This window comes from Mobula hypostoma, chromosome 5 (assembly GCF_963921235.1).
Source record: "Mobula hypostoma chromosome 5, sMobHyp1.1, whole genome shotgun sequence".
NCBI lineage: Eukaryota > Metazoa > Chordata > Chondrichthyes > Myliobatiformes > Myliobatidae > Mobula > Mobula hypostoma.
This window is the reverse complement of record NC_086101.1, coordinates 26,776,967-26,797,813: the sequence shown is the minus strand read 5'-3', so window position 1 is coordinate 26,797,813 and position 20,847 is coordinate 26,776,967.

Below are 20,847 nucleotides of genomic sequence, written 5' to 3'. Positions count from 1 at the left end.
ATAGAGTCGATCTGCATTAATTAAACAAGAGAAAAGAAAAAGAACTGTGGCAAATTGCAAGATAGCTGGATGGTTGAAGATGTTAAATGTCTGGATGAGTTATTATCTCTGAAAATGATGTGCACGTATCAGGAAGTACGGCTCCTGGTACACCTCCGCAACAAGCAGAATTAAAAGCCCGGATTGAGGTCCTTAAGATGGAAAAAGGAAAAAAAAATCATTAATATCTACACAGACTCCTAATATGATTTTGGAGCTCACAATTATGGAAATTTATGGGGCAATGGGCATTTCTTACAAAAATGGCCAGCTGGTACAAGAATTAATGCAGATCATGCAATTGGCATCAGTAGTGGCTGTACTGAAATGTAAAAACCACTGCAAAATTGTCACAGTTGAAAGCTGTAGAAATGGACCAGCGGATGAGGCGGCAGAAAAGGAGAGTATGGAAAGGAATAAAAGAAATAAATGAAGTGAATCTATCAACTAAAGTGGTGAGAACAAACTTGAACTCCAGCACATACAGACATACAGCATATTTGAGAAATGCAAACTCAATGTTCTAACAGAGCCAAGTTGTCCTAAATGGTGGGAAATTGAACAACTGGGCATAGGAATCATTTTCATGAACCTCCTTTGAACCCTCTCCAGTTTCAACACATCCTTTCTAATAAAGGGCCTCAAACTGCTTACAATACTCCAAGTGAGTCCTCAACAGTGCATTATAAAGTCTCAACATTACATCTCTGCTTTTATATTCTAGTCCTCTTGAAATGAATGCTAACATCACATTTGTCTTCCTCATCACAGACACAATTTGCAAATTAACCTTCAGGAAATCCTGCAGAAGCACTCCAAGTCCATTTGCATCTCAGATTTTTTTTTGTATTTCTCTCCATTTAGATAAACTAGTCAACACTTTCATCCCTTCTACCAAAGTGCATGACCATACACTTCCTGACACTGTATTCCACCTGCCACTTCTTCACCCATTCTGCTAATTGGTCTGAGTCCTTCTTTAGCCTCTCTACTTCCGCAATTCTACCTGCCCCTCCACCTATCTTTGTAGAGTCTGCAAACTCTGCAACAAAGCTATCAATTCCACATAACGTAAAAAAAAATTGGATCCATCTTGTACACTAGTCACTGGGAGCCAACCCACAAGAAGCCCCCTTTATTCTCACTCTGCCTCCTGCCAGTTGGTGACTGCTCTATCCATACTAGAATCTTTCCTGTAATACAATGGGCTCATAGCTTGTTCAGCAGCCTCATGTGTGGCACCTTGTCATATGCTTTCTGAAAATCCAAATACAAAACATTCATTGACTCCTCTTTGTCTTTCCTGCTTGTTATTTCTTCAAAGAATTTCAACAGATTTGTCAGGCAGGAGTTTCTCTTGCAGAAACTCTGCTGACTACAGCCTATTTTATCATGTGCCTCCAAATTCCCTGAAATCACATCCTTAATAATTGACTCCAACATCTTCCCAACCACTGAGCTCAGAGTAACTGGCCTATAATTTCTTTTCTTTAGCCTCTCTCCCTTCTTGAAGGGTGGAATGACATTTACAATTTTCCAGTCTTCCAGAACCATTCCAGAATCTAGTGATTCTTGAAAGATCACTACTAATGCCGCCATGATCTCTTCAGCCAGCTCTTTCAGAACCCTGGTGACCACACCCTCTGGTCCAGATGAGTTATCTACCTTCAGACCTTCTCAAGGTTTTCCCAAGAACTTTCTCCATAGTAATGGTAATTTCTCACAACTCATGATCTCTGACACCTGGAACTTCCACCATACTGCTAATGTCTTCCACAGTGAAGACTGATGCAAAATACTTACTAATTTCATCTGCCACTTCCTTGTTCCCCATTACTATCTCTCCAGCATCATTTTCCAGTGGTATAATACTCACTCTGACAACTTATGTATTTGAAGAAACTTTTGATAGCCCTTTTTAATATTACTGGCCATCTTACTTTTGTATTCCATATTTACCTTGATGACTTTTTAAATTGTCTTCGCTTGGTATTTGAAAGCTTCCCAATCCTCTAACTTCCCACCACTAACCTTTCCTCTATTAGATAGCCTCTCTTTGGCTTTAATATTGGCTTTTATTTCTCTTGTTAGCCACAGTTGTGTTATCTTGCCTATAGAATGCGTCTTCCTCTTTGGAATGAATATACCTTGTGCCTTCCAAACTGCTTTCATATATTCCAGCAATTGTTGCTCTACTGTCATCCCTGCTAGTGTTCTTTTCCAATCAATTCTGGCCAATTCTTCTCTCGTGCCTCTTTAATGCCCTTAATACTGTAATACTGATACATCTGACTTTAGCCTCTCCTTCTCAAATTTCTGGGGGAAATTCAATTATATAATGATCACTTTCTCCTAAAGGTTCTTGTACCTTAAGCGCTCTTCTCAATTTAATTTCATTGCACAACACCCAATCCAGAATAGCTGATCCCCTAGTGGGCTCAACCGTGAGCTTTTCTAAAAAGCAATTTCATAGGCATTTTAGAAATACCCCCTGTTGGAATCTAGCACCATCCTGATTTTTGCAATCTACTTCTATATTGAAATCCCCCATAACTATTGTAAAATGCTCCTTTTGATATGCATTTTCTATCTCCCATTGTAATTTGTAGGCCACATCCCTATTACCTGTTTGGGGGTCTATACATAACTTCAGGGTCTTTTACCCTTACAGTTCCTTAGCTCTATCCACAATGATTCAATACCTTCGACCCTATGTCACCTCTTTCTAATGATTTGATTTCATTTTTACCAAAAGAGCAACATTACCCCCTTTGACTTCCTGCCTCTCCTTTCAATACAATGTGTATCCTTGGATATTAAACTCCCAGCTACAGTATAATCTTCTTTCAGCCATGATTCAGTGATGCCTACAACATCATACATGCCAATCTGTAACTGTGCTATGTTCTCCTATGTTATGCCATATACTGTGCGCATTCAAGTATAATACCTTCAGTCCTGTATTCACCCTATTCGATTGTGTCCACCTTTTACTTTGCAACTCATCCTGTTGACTGCAATTTTGCCCTATCATCAACTTCTTGCTCAGAGTTTCACTACCCACATTGCCTCTGTAAATCACCAACCTCATCTTCAGCACAATCACTCTGGTTCCCATCCCTCTTCCAAATTAGCTTAACCCTACCAGAACAACTCTAGCCAACCTGCCCACAAGGACATTGGTCCCCCTTCGGTTCAGCTGTAACCAGTCTCTTCTGTACAGGTCATACCTTCCCAATAATCCATAAATCTGAACCTCTGCCCCCTGTACCAGTTCCTCAGCCACACATTCACCTGCCAAATCATTCTATTCTTACCCTCACTGGCGTGTGGCACAGGCAGCAAACCAGAGATTACTACCTTAGGTGTTCTGTTTCTCAGCTTTCTACCTAGCTCCCTAAAATCTCTCTTCAGGACCTGCTCACCTTGTTTACCTATGTCATTGGTGCCAATCTGCACCAAGACTTCAGGCTGCCCACTCTCACCCATGAGAATGCCATGGACTTGATCTGAGACATTTGTGACTCTGGCACCAGTGAGGCAACATGCCATCCGATGTCTCTATTGCGACCATGGAACCTAATCTCTGTTCCTCTGATTAAGGAATCTATCTTCACCTCTCCACCCTTCTGAGCCACAGCACCAGACTTAGTGCCAGAGATCTTTTGTCTGTGTCACCACTCCCCTGGTAGTTTGTCCTCCTTCATAGTATCTAAAGTTGTGTACTTATTGTTGAGGGGAATGGTCACAGGTGTACTCTGCACTGGCTGTGCATTTCCCCTCCTTCTCCTGACAGTCACCCAGTTACCTGTCTCCTGCAACCTCAGCATGACTACCTCCCTGTAGCTCTGTCTATCACCTCCTCATTCTCCCATGTGAGTCAAAGATCATCAAGCTGCAGGTCCGGTTCCTTAATATGTTCTCTCTGGAGCTGCAACTCAGTGCACCTGGCGCAGATGTGTTTATCTCAGAGACTGGATGTCTCCCAGACTTCTAACATCCCATACGGAGTACAAAACACTGCCTCTCACTAATCTACCTGTTGTTTTGTATGGCTTGTGTTTTTCTCTTCGCACTTGTAATTGGTCTTTGTCAAGATGATGATCAGGAGGGGCAGAAGCGAGCCTGTCTGTTCGGGAGCCGCAGTTCGATCAATCTTCATACGGCATCTTGTCCACAGCCGTTGCATCATGGGTGGCCCTGAGATGGCTTCGCCTGAAGGAGTCTTCGAGGCACACAAGCCTCCACACGACGTCAACCTGTTGATCCAAGTTATGGAGGACGAATCTACTCTGCCTGAAGAGATGAGTAATGAACAGAGGGAGGGTAACCTATAGGACAATATACCTCACCCAAATCTGATCTCACCTAAACCTGATGAGCAAAAGCCACACTATACACTGGTACAGTCAATAGAATGGCTGCTTCGCTTGCACTTGAATTATTTCTATGGGCCCTTTGAATCCCTCTTGTTGATCAAGTCAAGTCACTTTTATTGTCATTTCAACCATAACTGCTGGTACAGTACACAGTAAAAACAAGACAACGTTCCTGCAGGACCATGGTGCTACATGAAACAACACAAAATGACACTACCCTATGTGAAACAACACAAAACTACACTAGACTTCAGACCTACACGGGACTGCATAAAGTGCACAAAACAGTGCAAGACAGTACAATAATTAATAAACAAGACAATAGGCACAGTAAAGGACAAATTACAATATAATAATAAATAATGTAAATGTAAACAAGAATTGAGAAACAAATGAGCAAAAATTGCAAAGGGAGTGGAGTAGTGTTCAGTTGAGAGAGTGAGTGGGTGTGTGTGTGTGTGTGTGTGTGTGTGTGTGTGTGTATACGTGTCAGACTAGACTCTGGGAATTGAGGAGTCTGATGGCTTGGGGGAAGAAACTGTTACACAGTCTGGTCCTGAAAGCCCGAATGCTTCAGTACCCTTTGCCAGATGGCAGGAGGGAGAAGAGTTTGTATGAGGGGTGCGTGGGTCCTTCACAATGCTGTTGGCTTTGTGGATGCAGCGTGTGGTGTAAATGTTTGTAATGGCGTGAAGAGAGACCGCGATGATCCCTTCAGCTGACCTCACTATCCGCTGCAGGGTCTTGCGATCCGAGATGGTGCAATTTCCGAATCAGGCAGGAATGCAGCTGCTCAGGATACTCTCGATTCATACTCTGTAGAATGTGGTGAGGATGGGGGGGCGGGAGGGGGGTGGGGTGGGAGATGGACTTTTCTCAGCCTTCGCAGAAAGTAGAGATACTGCTGGGCTTTCTCGGCTATGGAGCTGGTGTTGAGGGACCAGGTGAGATTCTCCGCCAGGTGAACACCAAGAAATTTGGAGCCCTTAACGATCTCTACAGAGGTGCCGTCGATGTTCAGCAGAGAGTGGTCGCTCCGTACTCTCCTGAAGTCAACAACCATCTCTTTTGTTTTGTTCACATTCAGAGACAGGTTGTTGGCTCTGCACCAGTCCGTTAGCCACTGCACCTCCTCTCTGTATGCTGACTCGTCGTTCTTGCAGATGAGATCCAGCACGGTTGTGTCATCGGCGAACTTAATGATGTAATTCGAGCTGTGTGTTGCTGCACAGTCGTGGGTCAGCAGAGTGAACAGCAGTGGACTGAGCACACAGCCCTGGGGGGCCCCCGCACTCAGTGTGATAGCGTTAGAGATGCTGCTCCCGATCCGGACTGACTGAGGTCTCCCAGTCAGGAAGTCTAGGATCCAGTTGCAGAGGGAGGTGTTCAGGCCCAGCAGTTTCAGCTTTCCAATCAGTTTCTGAGGAATGATTGTGTTGAATGCTGAACTGAAGTCTATGAACAGCATTCGAACATACGTGTCTTTTTTGACCAGGTGGGTGAGGGCCAGGTGGAGGGTGGTGGCGATGGTGTCGTCTGTTGAGCCGTTGGGACGATACGCGAACTGCAGGGGGTCCAGTGAGGGGGGCAGCAGGGTCTTTATGCGCCTCATGACGAGCCTCTCTAAACACTTCATGATGATGGATGTGAGTGCAACGGGATGGGAGTTGTTGAGGCAGGAGACACTGAAGACTTCTGCACATTGGAACGATTGGACACTCCTCAACTCTGCCTTTAAAATCTCGATTCAAAGGTCCATTTAATGTCAGAGAAATGTGTACAATATACATCCTGAAATACTTTTTCTTCCGCTTAAAATATAGCTCTTTTTACGCAGCCCTTTTGTGGATTGTCCAACCCAGAGAAAGCTGGCGCGAAGCTCTGCTTTTAAATCTAGAATGCGAACCTGACTGCAAGGTAGCTCTTCTTACACACTGCCTCTTGTTGATTCGTCGTTCGACAACTCAGAGAAACTGCAGCGAACTCTTTCTTTGAAATCTTCATCGTCTTGATTAAAAGGTAACTCTTATGCAGCCTGGCGTGAATTGTCCAATTAAGAGAAAACTGGCGCGAAGCTCTGCTTTCAAATCTTGATTGTGGACCTGAGGTTTGTTTACTCCTAACTCAGTCTGATTATGTTTAAAAATGCAAGCACGAGGAAATCTGCAGATGCTGGAAATTTAAGCAACACACACAAAAAATACTGATGAATGCAGCAGGCCAGGCAGCATCTATTGGAAGAGGTACAGTCGACGTTTCAGGCCGAGACCCTTCGTCAGGACTAACTGAAAGAAAAGGTAGTAAGAGATTTGAAAGTGGGAGGGGGAGGGAGAGATCTGAAGTGATAGGAGAAAACAGGAGGGGGAGGGATTGAGCTAAGATCTGGAAATTTGATTGGCAAAAGGGTTACGAAGCTGGAGAAGGGAGAGGATCATGGAACGGGAGGCCGAGGGAGAAAGAAAGGGTCGGGGGGGGGGGGAGGAAGCCCAGAGGATGGGCAAGGAGATGAAGGACTAGAAAAGGGGGAATCTGATAGGAGAAGACAAAAGGCCATGGAAGGAAGGGAAGGGGAAAAGGGCATCAGAGGGAGGTGATGGGCAGGTAAGGAGATAAGCTGACAGAGGGAAATGGTGAAGGGGGGGGGGGACAATTAACAGAATTTTGAGAAATCCATGTTCATGCCATCAGGTTGGAGGCTACCCAGATGGAAGATAAGGTGTTTCTCCTCCAACCTGAGTGTGGCCTCATGGTGGGTGTAGAGGAAGCCATGGTCTGACATGTCAGAATGCGAATGTCTGATTTAATGTTGCCTGTGGGAATTACACCCCTAAAGCGGAAATCGACGGGGGTGGGGGAGGGGGTTGAGGTGTGGACTGGAAATTAAACATAGCAGAGAACAAGGAAACGCCAGAGGCATCAAATAACCTGATGCACATCCCAGACATCCCACCCTGCAAAAACTCATTTCAGGGAGGTAGCACCACCAATTTGCGGGAGACTTCCGGGAGAGGTGGGATGTCTGCAATAGAGTAGCTCCTTAGCAGCTGACCAGCTAGTTTAAATAATGTTAGCTATGCTATCGAACGAATGCACCTGTTAACCTCACCTCAACATGTCTTTTACAGTCTTAACCCAACATGGGCAATAGAAAAGTCACTGTTGCAAACAGTGCAGCGAGCAACACTGTCATTATTTTTGACCCCTGTTAGGCAGGGGTACACTTTAGTGTAGTCTGGGGTGACGTAAGTTTTATATTTTTTTTTGAAGCACTCTGCAATGGCGCACTCTCTCTCTCTCCCACTCGCTTTGCACATTTTAGGACATACAACTTCATGTCTTATCATTAGCCTTGTCCCAAACATGAACTAAAAATAAAGTTTATGGACAGCAAAGGTACATGATACCTATGACTAGTTGTATATTGCATGAAAGAAGCTGCTTGTATTTCCAGTTTAAATATATGCACGGACTTGACCTCCACTGGAGTCTGTGGCAGAGCATTCCACAGATTTGCTACTCTCTGGCTAAAAAAAAAATTCCTCCTTAATTCTGTTCTCAATTTTGAGGCAATGTCTTCTATTTCTGAGTACCCTGACCATAGGAAACACCCTCTCCACATCCACCCTCTCTAGCCCTTTGAACATTCGGTAGATTTCAGTGAGATCCTCCCGCATTTTTCCAAATTCCAGTGAGTACAGTCCCAAAGCTGCCAAACGCTCCTCATATGTTAACATCTTCAATACTGAAATCATCGTCGTGAATCTCCTCTGGACTCTCTCCAGTGACAACACATCATTTCTGAGATATGGTGCCCAAAACTGTTGACAATACTCCAAGTGCGGCCTGATTAGTGTCTTAAAAAGCCTCAGCATTATCTCCTTGTTTATTCATTCTATTCCCCTTGAAATAGATGCCAACATTGTATTTGCTGCCTTTACCACAGGTTCAACTTGTAAATTAACCTTCTTGGGAGTCTTACATGAGGACCCCTAAGTCCCTCTGGATCTCTGATGTTTGAACCTTCTCCCCATTTAGATAATAGTCTGAACTATTGTTCCTTTTGCCATAATGCATTATCATACATTTCCCAACACTGTATTCCATCTGCCACCCAGTTACCTATCTCCTGCAGTTGAGGAGTGACTACCTCCCTGTAGCTCCTATCCAACACTTTCTCATTCTCCCTTGTGAGTCGAAGGGCATCGAGCCGCGGCTCCAGTTCCTCTTAATACATTTTCTGAGGAGCTGCAGCTCAGTGCATCTGGTGCAGGTGTGGTTATCTGGGAGACTTGAGGACTCCAGACTTCCCACATCACACACACAGTACAAAACACTGCCCCCAGAGCCATTCTCACTACACTACTACGTCCTAATAGATGAGGAATGAACAAGTAAGAACAGAAGGAGAAAAACTTACCGGATACTTTACCTTGCTCAAGCCCGAGGAACCAAAGCCGCCCTGAGACTGGCACTGTCTGAGTGGCCGCTGAGACCCAGAGCCGCCCTGAGACTGGCACTGTCTGAGTGGCCGCTGAGACGCAGAGCCGCCCTGAGACTGGCACTGTCTGAGTGGCCGCTGAGACGCAGAGCCGCCCTGAGACTGGCACTGTCTGAGTGGCCGCTGAGACCCAGAGCCGCCCTGAGACTGGCACTGTCTGAGTGGCCGCTGAGACACAGAGCTGCCCTGAGACTGGCACTGTCTGAATGGCCGCTGAGACCCAGAGCCGCCCTGAGACTGGCACTGTCTGAATGGCCGCTGAGACCCAGAACCGCCCTGAGACTGGCACTGTCTGAATGGCCGCTGAGACCCAGAGCCGCCCTGAGACTGGCACTGTCTGAGTGGCCACTGAGACCCAGAGCCGCCCTGAGACTGGCACTGTCTGAGTGGCCACTGAGACCCAGAGCCGCCCTGAGACTGGCACTGTCTGAGTGGCCACTGAGACGCAGAGCCGCCCTGAGACTGGCACTGTCTGAGTGGCCACTGAGACGCAGAGCCGCCCTGAGACTGGCACTGTCTGAGTGGCCACTGAGACGCAGAGCCGCCCTGAGACTGGCACTGTCTGAGTGGCCACTGAGACCCAGAGCCGCCCTGAGACTGGCACTGTCTGAATGGCCACTGAGACCCTGCACTTGGTTTACTTTTATCACCCTGGCTAATGAATTCCTCTTGCTGATTGGTCACTGTCCAACTCAGAGAAACTGCTGCAAAGCTCTGCTTTATAAACCTTGATTGCCCACCCTTCATCAGTACTGGAAAGAAAGGGGGAAGAAAGCAGAATAAGAAAGTGGGGGAGGGGAAGGAGTACAAACTGGCAGGTGATGGGTGAAACCAGGTGAGAACGAAGGTGGGTGTGTGGGGGGGTGGTGAGGGAGGAAGTAAAAAGCTGGGGGTGATGGCTGGAAGATGTACTGACCGTCCAATCTGATGGCACGAACATCCATTCTCTAACTTCAGGTAACTTTCCCCCTCTCCTTCTTTTCCCCTTTCACCCCTTCTCTCCTGTCTGACACCTCCCTCTCCTGCCCTATCTCCTTCCATAGTCCATTGTCCTCTCCTATCTGATTCCTCTTCTTCAGTCCTTTACTTCTTCCTCTTTCACCTCTCAGCTTCTTACTTCATCGACCTCACTCACCCATCCACCTTTCCCCTCACCTAGTTTCACCTATCACCTGCCAGCTTGTACTCCTTCCCCTGACCACCCACCTTATTCTGGCTTCTTCCACCTTCCTCTCCAGTCCTGAAGAAGGGTCTCAGTCTGACCTGCTGAGTTCCTCCAGCTCTTTGGGTGTGTTACTGAAACAAGGGAGGCTTGAAGGAAGGGTGGTGGAAATAGTGAAAGAAAAAAGACATTCAAGAATACCATCTCAGTGGTGTTTAAGGATGGATAATACTTTAACGACCTTGTGAAGTGATGGATTTCCTTCGACCTGCTGCTAATACGGTCTTTGGACTCAGTTCATTGAACTACCTGGCATCCTTGACCTTCATTGAAAATGTGTGTCTATGTTTCTATTCTGAATGTTCAGCCAGTCATATCTGCAGAGGACAGAACAGAGAAAATACCTTTGACCAGAGCAGCGTGCCATGGCTGTGTGCATCCACGTATACTGTTCTAATTCGAGGTAATGGAACTGGTTCCATTGTCGAAGGACTGATTACCATTATCATTGCTCTCGGACTAGGAGAACAATATACATTTTAGACATAGTAGATTAATATAGCAAAAATAGCTTTATTGTAACCATCATCTGTATGATGAACACTTGTTCCTGGTAACAATTTTCTCAAATTTGACTGAGATTGTTTTGGTGTAAGGGACCTAGATGGGGTTGAGTTCATTAAATGTGTCCAGAAAGAGTTTTTAAAGTAGTCTGGAGAAATTCCTACCAGGGGCAGGATTGTCCTTGACCTTACTTCAGTTAAGTTTCCGTAAAGGAACCTTTTGTGAATAGTGATCCCAAATGAATAAACTTTAGTCATGGAAATGGGGAAGGATGAATTAGAGTTAAATCAGTAGAGGGCTGATTTCAGTAGTATGAGACAGAACCTGGTAAATGTGGACTGGAAGCAGCTGCTGAGGGGGAAACAACATCTGATATCAGGAAGCAGTCTTGGTGAGTGGATGAAAGACAGAAAAACGTTGTGATCAAATTGTTATTATGAGTTTTGCGGTTTATAGAGGAACTAGGAGAGCTATTAAGAAAAAAAATTATGAGTGAAAAGGCGGGGGGGGGTGGGCATTAAATGGCCTTTGAGCAACAGATCAAAGAAATTCCCAAAACCTTTCATAGATGTTTTAAAAGCAAGAGTAGACAGGAAACAAGTAGGCCTCCTTGCGTGACAGTGGATTTGAACTGTTTTCGTGTTGTATCTCCACAACATCTTTGAGCTTGGTGATTTGCAGAGTTCCATTTCTTGCTGCTACCTTTGTTGCACTTGCCTCCTGGATTGGGATTAAAGGTAAATCCACAAATACTAAACCCTATCACTTCATTATGTCTAGGATGTTTAGAAATAATATCTGCCTTTACATTGTGAAAGCTGTTTGGCCACCAGCATTTGTGTGTGTGTGCGCCCCACAACCCATAGCCATTTACATATAAACTTACTGTATTTTATGACACTATTGATCAGGAAGAAATCAATCAGGGTGCTCACAATACTCTTTCTATTTTAAGTGTGAGAACTTGGTAAGAGTGGCAATATAATAAAAAGGAGGCAGCACCACTCACATCCAATTGTTGCATAGTTTCTGTTAATGAGGTTGTAATTCAAATTATGTGTTTGATGCAAATTAAGTTTAAAGATTGAAAATAATATATAAATGGGAACGATATATTTATGGATGAGCAGCCTGTGTGAACTAATAGAATTGAAGTAGAAATCAGTCTTCGATCTCACTGGCTCATGAGTTATTCAAGGGGAGTTTTGTGTTGAAGGCACGAGGGAGGAGAAATCTAGAGTGTCTGCTTCAGAGTTTGGTCACAGCTCAAAAAGAGCCACAAAGTCACTGATTGACATAAGTACTGCTGCCTCAGAGACCCAGGTTCAGTCCTGACCTCTTGGTGTTTCCTGAGTTCTGATTGTAAATCTCCCTGGGACTGCATAGATTTTCCCTCAGGGACTCTGGTTTCCTCCCATATCCCCACGGTAGAAGGCCCAGCATGAGGAGAAATCTAAACATGAGCAGCAATGGATCTTGCTTTAACAGGGAATGAGTGAGGCCTCTGTTGGGCAAGATTGACCATAGATGTTGCAGTCTAGCTGTCTAGAGATGCAAGCCTGGGCAGTGTGATATGGAGAGCAAGCTGCTGCCAATGTAGCAACTCTCTCTTCATGCATCTGATGAACCCGAAGAATGGCAGAGGCTGATACAGTTTGGTATCAACAGTATCGTAGGAGTTGCCAGTCAGCGTTGGACTCAACATGGGACCACCTTAGGGACTCCAGCTCTGGATTTTTCCCTCAGGGTTTACTCCCAAAGCATTCCCTGTGAATGGGTATAGCTGCAAGGCAGCAGAGGCTTGAGATCAGAATTTTCCTTCTCCTAGATGAGCTGCCAACCATGGCTGACGAGCTGCTTCTGCCCGAATGCCTCAACAGTAATTGTGACCACAGGCAAACAGCCTCCAAGTGTGATAGCAAAGAAACCAACCCTATTTTAAGCAAGAGAGATAAAAGTCTGTCAGAAGAAAGGAAATGAATTCAACTGCGGTTTCAACAAGCTTCTATGGCTACGAATGACAAGTAATCTTCTTTTGCAAGATCGTAAATCAGGAGACTGAGAAACAGTACAGAGTAGACGCATCCTGTTTGTACAACCCTTCACCGGATATTCTCAGAATCATGGGTGCTAGTAGAAGTCTCGGCAAACATACTGAAAGGTTGAGCACGTACAAAGGAAGAGACATTGGAGATAAATAAAGATTTTATATATATATATATACTAAATAGGCACTATATTATGCAAGTGATTAAGTAGTGAGAGTCATAAAAGTATTAATGTATAACAGGTGAATGGTCCTTTGACCGATGCATTATTTGCCATTAGAAAGTCAATAGAATGATTATGTCTTTGAGTACACGCAAAACATCCTGATTGCAGTAAAGTTCCAATGATCCCTATCTAATTCAGAAATCCCAATGGTTTGGCTATTAGCTCACCAGGTGAAGGTTACTGATTTTCCCATCCACCCACTAGGGCTCGAGTGTCAGAGATCCTTTTCCATTCAGAGGGGTTCCAATTCCTGTGCTGTCACCCATTCATGGGCTCCGGTTCCCATGCTCCCCATCCACTGACCTGAGCCCATTTCGATGCCCCCTTTCACACTCTAGGGCTCCAGTTCCTGTATTCACTTTCAGATCACCTGGTTCTGTTTTTACATACATGCTTTAAATGGACCGAGTTTACTAGAAAAAATATTATAATATCATGTGATTCATGACTGCACTGCCATATCCAGCTCAAAGCACATCATCAAGATTGTTGACAATATAACAGTGGTTGGTCTCGTCAGCAACAATGGTGAGTTCGCAGTAGAGAGGAGTAGAAAGGCTTTTCAAATGGTGTGAGAACAACACCTGAGTCTTAATATGGACAAGACGAAGAGACGATTGTGGACTTCAGGAAGGCGCAGGTTGACCACTTTCCATTGGATATCAATGGCTCTGCCGTGGAAATTGTGAAGAGCACAGAGTTCGTTGGCATGCACATTGACTGATCCAATCTGGGCACAAAACACCACCACATTAAGTGGGAGGGTGAACAGTCTTGGTCCATGTAGGTATCAATGACATGGGTAGGATGAGTGACAAGGTTCTACACAGGGAGTTCAGGGAATTAGGTGCTAAGTTAAAGGACAGAACTCCAGGGTTGTGATCTCAGGATTGCTACCTGTGCCACGTGCTTGTGAGGCCAGATCTGGAAGATTATACAGTTTAATACGTGGCTAAGGGGTTAGTGTAGGAGGAAGGGTATAAGGTTTTTGGATCATTGGGCTATCTTCCAGGATCGGTTTGCACCTGAACTGGAGAGGGACTATTTTCCTAGTTGGAAGGTTTGGTAATGCTGCATGGTTGGGTTTAAACTAGCATTGCAGGGAGATGGGAACCAGAGCGCCAGAACAGTTAGTGGAGAGGTTGTGGAGGCAGATGTTGGTAGGACCTCAAACAAAGTTAGGAATCACAAGGTTGAGAAGGGTATGTCTAGTGTCCTGAGCTACATATATTTCAATGCAAGAGGTATTGTAGGAAAGGTAGATAATGGTGCTGAAGTGAGGCAGTGGATGTGGTATATTTGGATTTTCAAAAGGCTTTTGACAAGGTCCCACACAGGAGATTAGTGTGCAAACTTAAAGCACACGGTATTGGGGGTAAGGTATTGGTGTGGGTGGAGAATTGGTTAGCAGACAGGAAGCAAAGAGTGGGAATAAACGGGACCTTTTCAGAATGGCAGGCAGTGACTAGTGGGGTACTGCAAGGCTCAGTGCTGGGACCCCAGTTGTTTACAATATATATTAATGACTTGGATGAGGGAATTAAATGCAGCATCTCCAAGTTTGCGGATGACACAAAGCTGGGTGGCAGTGTTAGCTGTGAGGAGGATGCTAAGAGGATGCAGGGTGACTTGGATAGGTTGGGTGAGTGGGCAAATTCATGGCAGATGCAATTTAATGTGGATAAATGTGAAGTTATCCACTTTGGTGGCAAAAATAGGAAAACAGATTATTATCTGAATGGTGGCCAATTAGGAAAAGGGGAGGTGCAACGAGACCTGGGTGTCATTATACACCAGTCATTGAAAGTGGGCATGCAGGTACAGAAGGCGGTGAAAAAGGTGAATGGTATGCTGGCATTTATAGCGAGAGGATTCGAGTACAGGAGCAGGGAGGTACTACTGCAGTTGTACAAGGCCTTGGTGAGACCACACCTGGAGTATTGTGTGCAGTTTTGGTCCCCTAATCTGAGGAAAGACATCCTTGCCATAGAGGGAATACAAAGAAGGTTCACCAGATTGATTCCTGGGATGGCAGGACTTTCATATGAAGAAAGACTGGATGAACTAGGCTTGTACTCGTTGGAATTTAGAAGATTGAGGGGGGATCTGATTGAAACGTATAAAATCCGAAAGGGATTGGACAGGCTAGATGCAGGAAGATTGCTCCCGATGTTGGGGAAGTCCAGAACGAGGGGTCACAGTTTGAGGATAAGGGGGAAGCCTTTTAGGACTGAGATTAGGAAAAACTTCTTCACATAGAGAGTGGTGAATCTGTGGAATTCTCTGCCACAGGAAACAGTTGAGGCCAGTTCATTGGCTATATTTAAAAGGGAGTTAGATATGGCCCTTGTGGTTACGGGGATCAGGGGGTATGGAGGGAAGGCTGGTGCAGAGTTCTGAGTTGGATGATCAGCCATGATCATAATAAATGGCGGTGCAGGCTCGAAGGGCCGAATGGCCTACTCCTGCACCTATTTTCTATGTTTCTATGTTTCTATGTTTACAAACAGAGGCAATGTGTAGTGAGGAGAGGCTGCTAACCGAGCAAAATTGCAGTAAACCGGATGAGTTGCCACAAAAAAGGTGGACAGAATCGAAATGGTTGAATACAGGACTGAAGGTGTTGTATTTGAATGCATACAGTATACGGAATAAGGTAGATGGATTTGCTGCACCATTACAAATTGGCAGGTATGATGTTGAAAGCATCACTGAATCATGGCTTCAAGATTATAGCTGGGAGCAAGGGTACACATTGTTTTGAAAGGACAAGCAGGAAGGCAGAGGGGGTGGCTTTGATTTGTTGGTTTAAAAAAAAATGAAATCAAATCATTAGACAGGTAACAGAGGATCAGAAGGTGTTGAATCATTGTGGATAGAGCTAAGGAACTGCAAGGGTAAAAAGTCCCTGATGGGAGTTGTATCTTCTTCTTCATGTGCCTTGTGCGTTACACGCTTGGGCGATCATTGCTCTCCACATCGAACGATCCCATGCGGTGTGAATGATATCTCGCACACTCAGATCTGTTAGTTCTTTCACAGCGTACATATATTTTCTTCTTTGCCTTCCTCTTCCGCGTTTTTCCAGGCATATGGCCTTGTAATGTAAGGCATTCTATTTCTCCCTTTTTGATGACATGGCCCAGGAATTTAAGTTTCCTCTCATTTAATGTTCTCATTAAAGATCTTTTTGTATGGACACATTGGAGTACTGTCTCATTAGTTACCCTATCTCTACATGATATTTTCCGCATTCTTCTAAGAAACCACATTTCTGTTGCTTCTGAGTTTCTTTGGAGTTCTGGTGTTATAGTCCATGTTTCGAAAGCATACAGCAAGATTGACCAGATGTAACATTTTAGTAGCCTAAGCCTTGTTGTCATAGAAATGTGTCTGTTGGTAAAAATGGGGTTCATTTTTTGGAAGTTGGTCTTGGCAATGGCAATTCTTCTTTTTATTTCTACTTTACTTCTAGTGTCTTGTGATATAAAGCTACCAAGGTAATTAAAGCTGGTCTTTTGTTCAATCTCTTGGTTACCGATGTACAATTGGCAGTTGGGAGTATCCTGATGTTTTGATATTACCATACATTTGTTGTTTTTACAGTTGATGGTTAAACCAATATCTGCACTTGTTTGTACTACTTTGTCTAGGAGGATTTGTAGGTCTTCTGCCGCACTTGCTATTGGGGTGGTATTGTCTGCATATCGTATATTGTTGATGTTAACACCTCCAATTTTTATCCCATCTAGGTCTTCTATTTCTCTGAGAATCATTTCACTATAGATATTAAATAATTCCGGCGAGGCAACACATCCCTGTCTGACTCCTCTTTGAATTTTAGTCCAACTGCCTATATTAGCATCAAGTTTTACTGCCGCTGTTTGGTTCCAGTATAAATTTTGAAGCAGTTGTTGGTCCCTTCCGTCAATGTTTAGTTCAGCGAGAATTTGAAATAATTTTTCATGTTGCACTTTGTCCAATGCTTTAGTGAAATCAATAAAACATAAAAAGACATCATCTTGATATTCAATTGCCCTTTCTGAAAGCATTTGTAGTATGAAAATTGCGTTCCTAGTTCCTCTATCCTCAATAAACCCATATTGTAGTTGAGAAATTTCTGGCCTTGTTTTTAATTCGACTGAGAACAACTCTCAACAAAATCTTTATTATGTGACTCATAAAACTGAATGTTCTGTAACTTTCACAATCAATATGCAGGTAGATTGTGAAAATCAGGTTGCTGCCGGAATCCAAGAGGGCGAATTTCTAGCATGCCTTTTAGAGCAGCTCGTGTGTCACGTGACCGGCAACAATGAATATAGAATTGAGTCAGGTTTTATAAACAAATATACATTTATGAAACTCTGCTCAATATTAGTAACAAGATAAACAAACGAAAACCTTAACCAGAAGTAAACTGCTATGTGGTCATTTAACAAACTGCCAAACTCAGTACTAGTTCTTAAAGTGGTAAATGCGAACACAGTATTAAAGTGGTAAATTAGAACACAGTTCTTAGAATGGTAAATTTGAAAGTCCAAGAGATTTATGCAGTCAATGAGGAGAGACTTTCCTGAAGTAAAGAATTCCTCGAAGACGTGTGGTTACTGCTGATCCCAGCCGGAACCTGCCTTGTCCACAGGACGGAAATAAAACGGCTTAAAAGGAACTGACCTTTTTTCTCTGTAGACTAGATACTGCACAACCTTTTCTGCTGCTTTTAGCAGAGGTTATCTCATGCAGATCACTCTTACTTGAACGAATTCAATAATGGCCGACGCGCACCAAAACCGCCGAACGACTCCTTCAGGTTCCCGTCTTCACAGTCCAATACTACTGAAAAGATACATCAACAAATCTGGCAGCTATTGGTGAAACGGCCGGCCCAACACCTCTGTACCTTGCAATAGAAAGTAAGACTCCGTTTTAAAACTATACTGCGTCATGAGACTAATACGCAGCGTCGCGGAGTATCTGACTGACAATCTAACTGAAAACTAACTGCGTCACCAGGGGTCTACCCTTATATAACTGGTGAGAACAGGTTATCACATGACCTCACATCGGCAGGAAAATTGCATCATGTGACCTCCGCAAGACCTTTACATCATCCTCACATGACAGTCAAGAGATATCCATGAAGTATGTAACATGTGGCTGAGCCTGTTAGAGGATCAGCTATTCTGGATTCGGTGTTGTGCAATGAACCAGAATTGATTAAAGAGCTTTAAGTTCAAAGAACCCTTAGGGGAAAGTGATCATAATACAGACATCCCACCCTGCAAAAACTCATTTCAGGGAGGTAGCACCATCGATTTGCGGGAGTCTCCCGGAACTTCCGGGAGAGGTGGGATATCTGCAATAGAGTAGTTCCTTAGCAGCTAGTCAGCTACTTTAAATAACGTTAGCTATGCTAATGCACAAATGACACCTGTTAAACTTACCTCAACATGTCTTTTACAGTCTTAACCCACAATGGGCAATAGAAAAGTCACTGTTGCAAACAGCGCAGCGAGCAACACTGTCATTATTTTGACCCCTGTTAGGCAGGGGTACACTTTAGTGTAGTCTAGGGTGACATACGTTTTATATTTTCTTTTTTTGGAACATTTAACCATGGCGCGCACTCTCGCTCTCTCTCTCGTGGTCTCTCTCACTCTCTCTCGCGCGGTCTCTCTCGCTCTCTGTCTCTCGCGCTCTCAAAAAAAATTGATTTCTGAGACATTGTATATAATTTGTGGGCATCAGTGAGCCATTATTAATATGCAGGATACTCCCGCAACTTCTGGGAGAGGTGGGATGTCTGATAATCTGATCAAATTCACTCTGAAATCTGAGGAGAAGCTAAAGTCAGATGTATCAGTATTACAGTGGAGTAAAGGGGATTACAGAGGCATGTGAAAGGAGTTGGCCACAATTGATTGGTAAAGAACACCGGCAGGAATGATGGCAGAGCAGTAATGGCTGGAATTTTCTGGACACAGTTCAGAAGGCACAGGATATGTGCATAACAAAAAGAAAGACGTATTTTGAAGGAATGATGACACAACCATGGCTAATAAGAAAAGTCAAAGCCAAAGAGAGGAAGTATAATAGAGCAAAATTTAGAGGGAATTTAGAGGACTGGGAAGCTTCTGAAAACCAACAGAAGGGAACAAAACATGTCATTAAGAAGGACTTTTAAGATGGAATATGAAAGTAAGCTGGCCAATAACATTAAAGAAGATACCTACAGTTTCTTCAGATATGTGAAGTGTAAAAGAGAGGCAAGAGTGGATAACAGACCACTGGAAAATGATGCTGGTGAGGTAAAATGGGGGAAAAGGAAATGATGGACGAACTGGAAATGTATTTTGCATCAGCCTTCATTGCGGAAGACACCATGAGTATGATGGAATTTCGAGGTGTCAGGGGTTATGAAGTGTGTGAAGTTACCATAAGTAGAGAGAAGGTTATTGGGAAACTGAAAGATCTGAGGGTAGATAAGCTGTGAACATCCTAGGTTTCTAAAAGAGGTGGCTTAAGACATTGTGGAGACATTAGCAATGATCGTTCAAGAATCACTAGATTCACAATGGTTCTAGAAGACTGGAAAATTGCAAATGTCAATCCACTGTTCAAGAAAGGAGAGAGGCAGAAGAAAGGAAATTATAGGCCAGTTAGTCTGAGCTCAGTGGTTGGGAAAATGTTAGAGTTGATTATTAAGGATACTAGGGGTACTTGGAGTTATATGATAAAATAAGCCAGAGTTTCCTCAAGGGAAAATCTTTCCTGACAAATCTGTTGGAATTCTTTGAAGAAGTGACAAGCAGGATAGTCAAAGGAAATCAGGATTTTCAGAAGGCCTCTGACAAGGCACCACACATGAGGCTGCTTAACAAGCTACCAGCCCATGGTATTACAGAAAAGATTCTAGCATGGATGGAGCAGTGGGTAATAGGCAGGAGGCAAAGAGTGGGAATAAAGAGAGCCTTATCTGGCTGGCTGTCTGTGACTAGTGGTGTTCCACAGGGGTCTGTGTTGGGACCGTTTCTCACATTATATATCACTGATTTGGATTTTGGAATTGATAACTTCGTTGCAAAATTTGCTGATGATATGAAGATATGTGATGGAGCTGGTTGTTCTGAGGAAGTAGAGAGGCTACAGAAGGACTTGGACACACTAGGAAAATGGGCAAAGAAATGGCAGGTGGAATAGAGTCTGGAAGTGTATGGTCATGTTCTTTGGTAGAACAAGTGATGACTGTTTACTGACATTGAACATAGAATTCTACAGCACATTACAGGCCCTTCTGCCCACAATGTTTTGCCGACAATGTAACCTACTCTAGAAACTGCCTAGAATTTCCCTAGAGCATAGCCTGCTATGTTTTTTAAGCTCCATGGACTTATCTAAAAGTCTCTTAAAACACAGGAACATAGAAACATAGAAAATAGGTGCACGAGTAGGCCATTCGACCCTTCGAGCCTGCACTGCCATTCAGTATGATCATGGCTGATCATCCAACTCAGAACCCTATACCTGCCTTCTCTGAATACACCCGATCCCTTTAGCCACAAGGGCTATATCTAACTCCCTCTTAAATATAGCCAATGAACTGGCCTCAACTGTTTCCAGTGGCAAAGAATTCCACAGGTTTACCACTCTCTGTGTGAAGAAGTTTTTCCTCATCTCGGTCCTAAAAGGCTTCCCCTTTATCCTCAATCTGTGACCCCTTGTTTTGGACTTCCCCAACATCGGGAACAATCTTCCTGCATCTAGCCTGTCCAAACCCTTTAGGATTTTATACGTTTCAATAAGATCACCCCTCAATCTTTTAAATTCCAACGAGTATAAACCTAGACGATCCTATCTTTCATCATATCGAAGTCCTGCCATTCCAGGAATCAATCTGTTGTACCTTCTTTGTACTCCCTCTATGACAA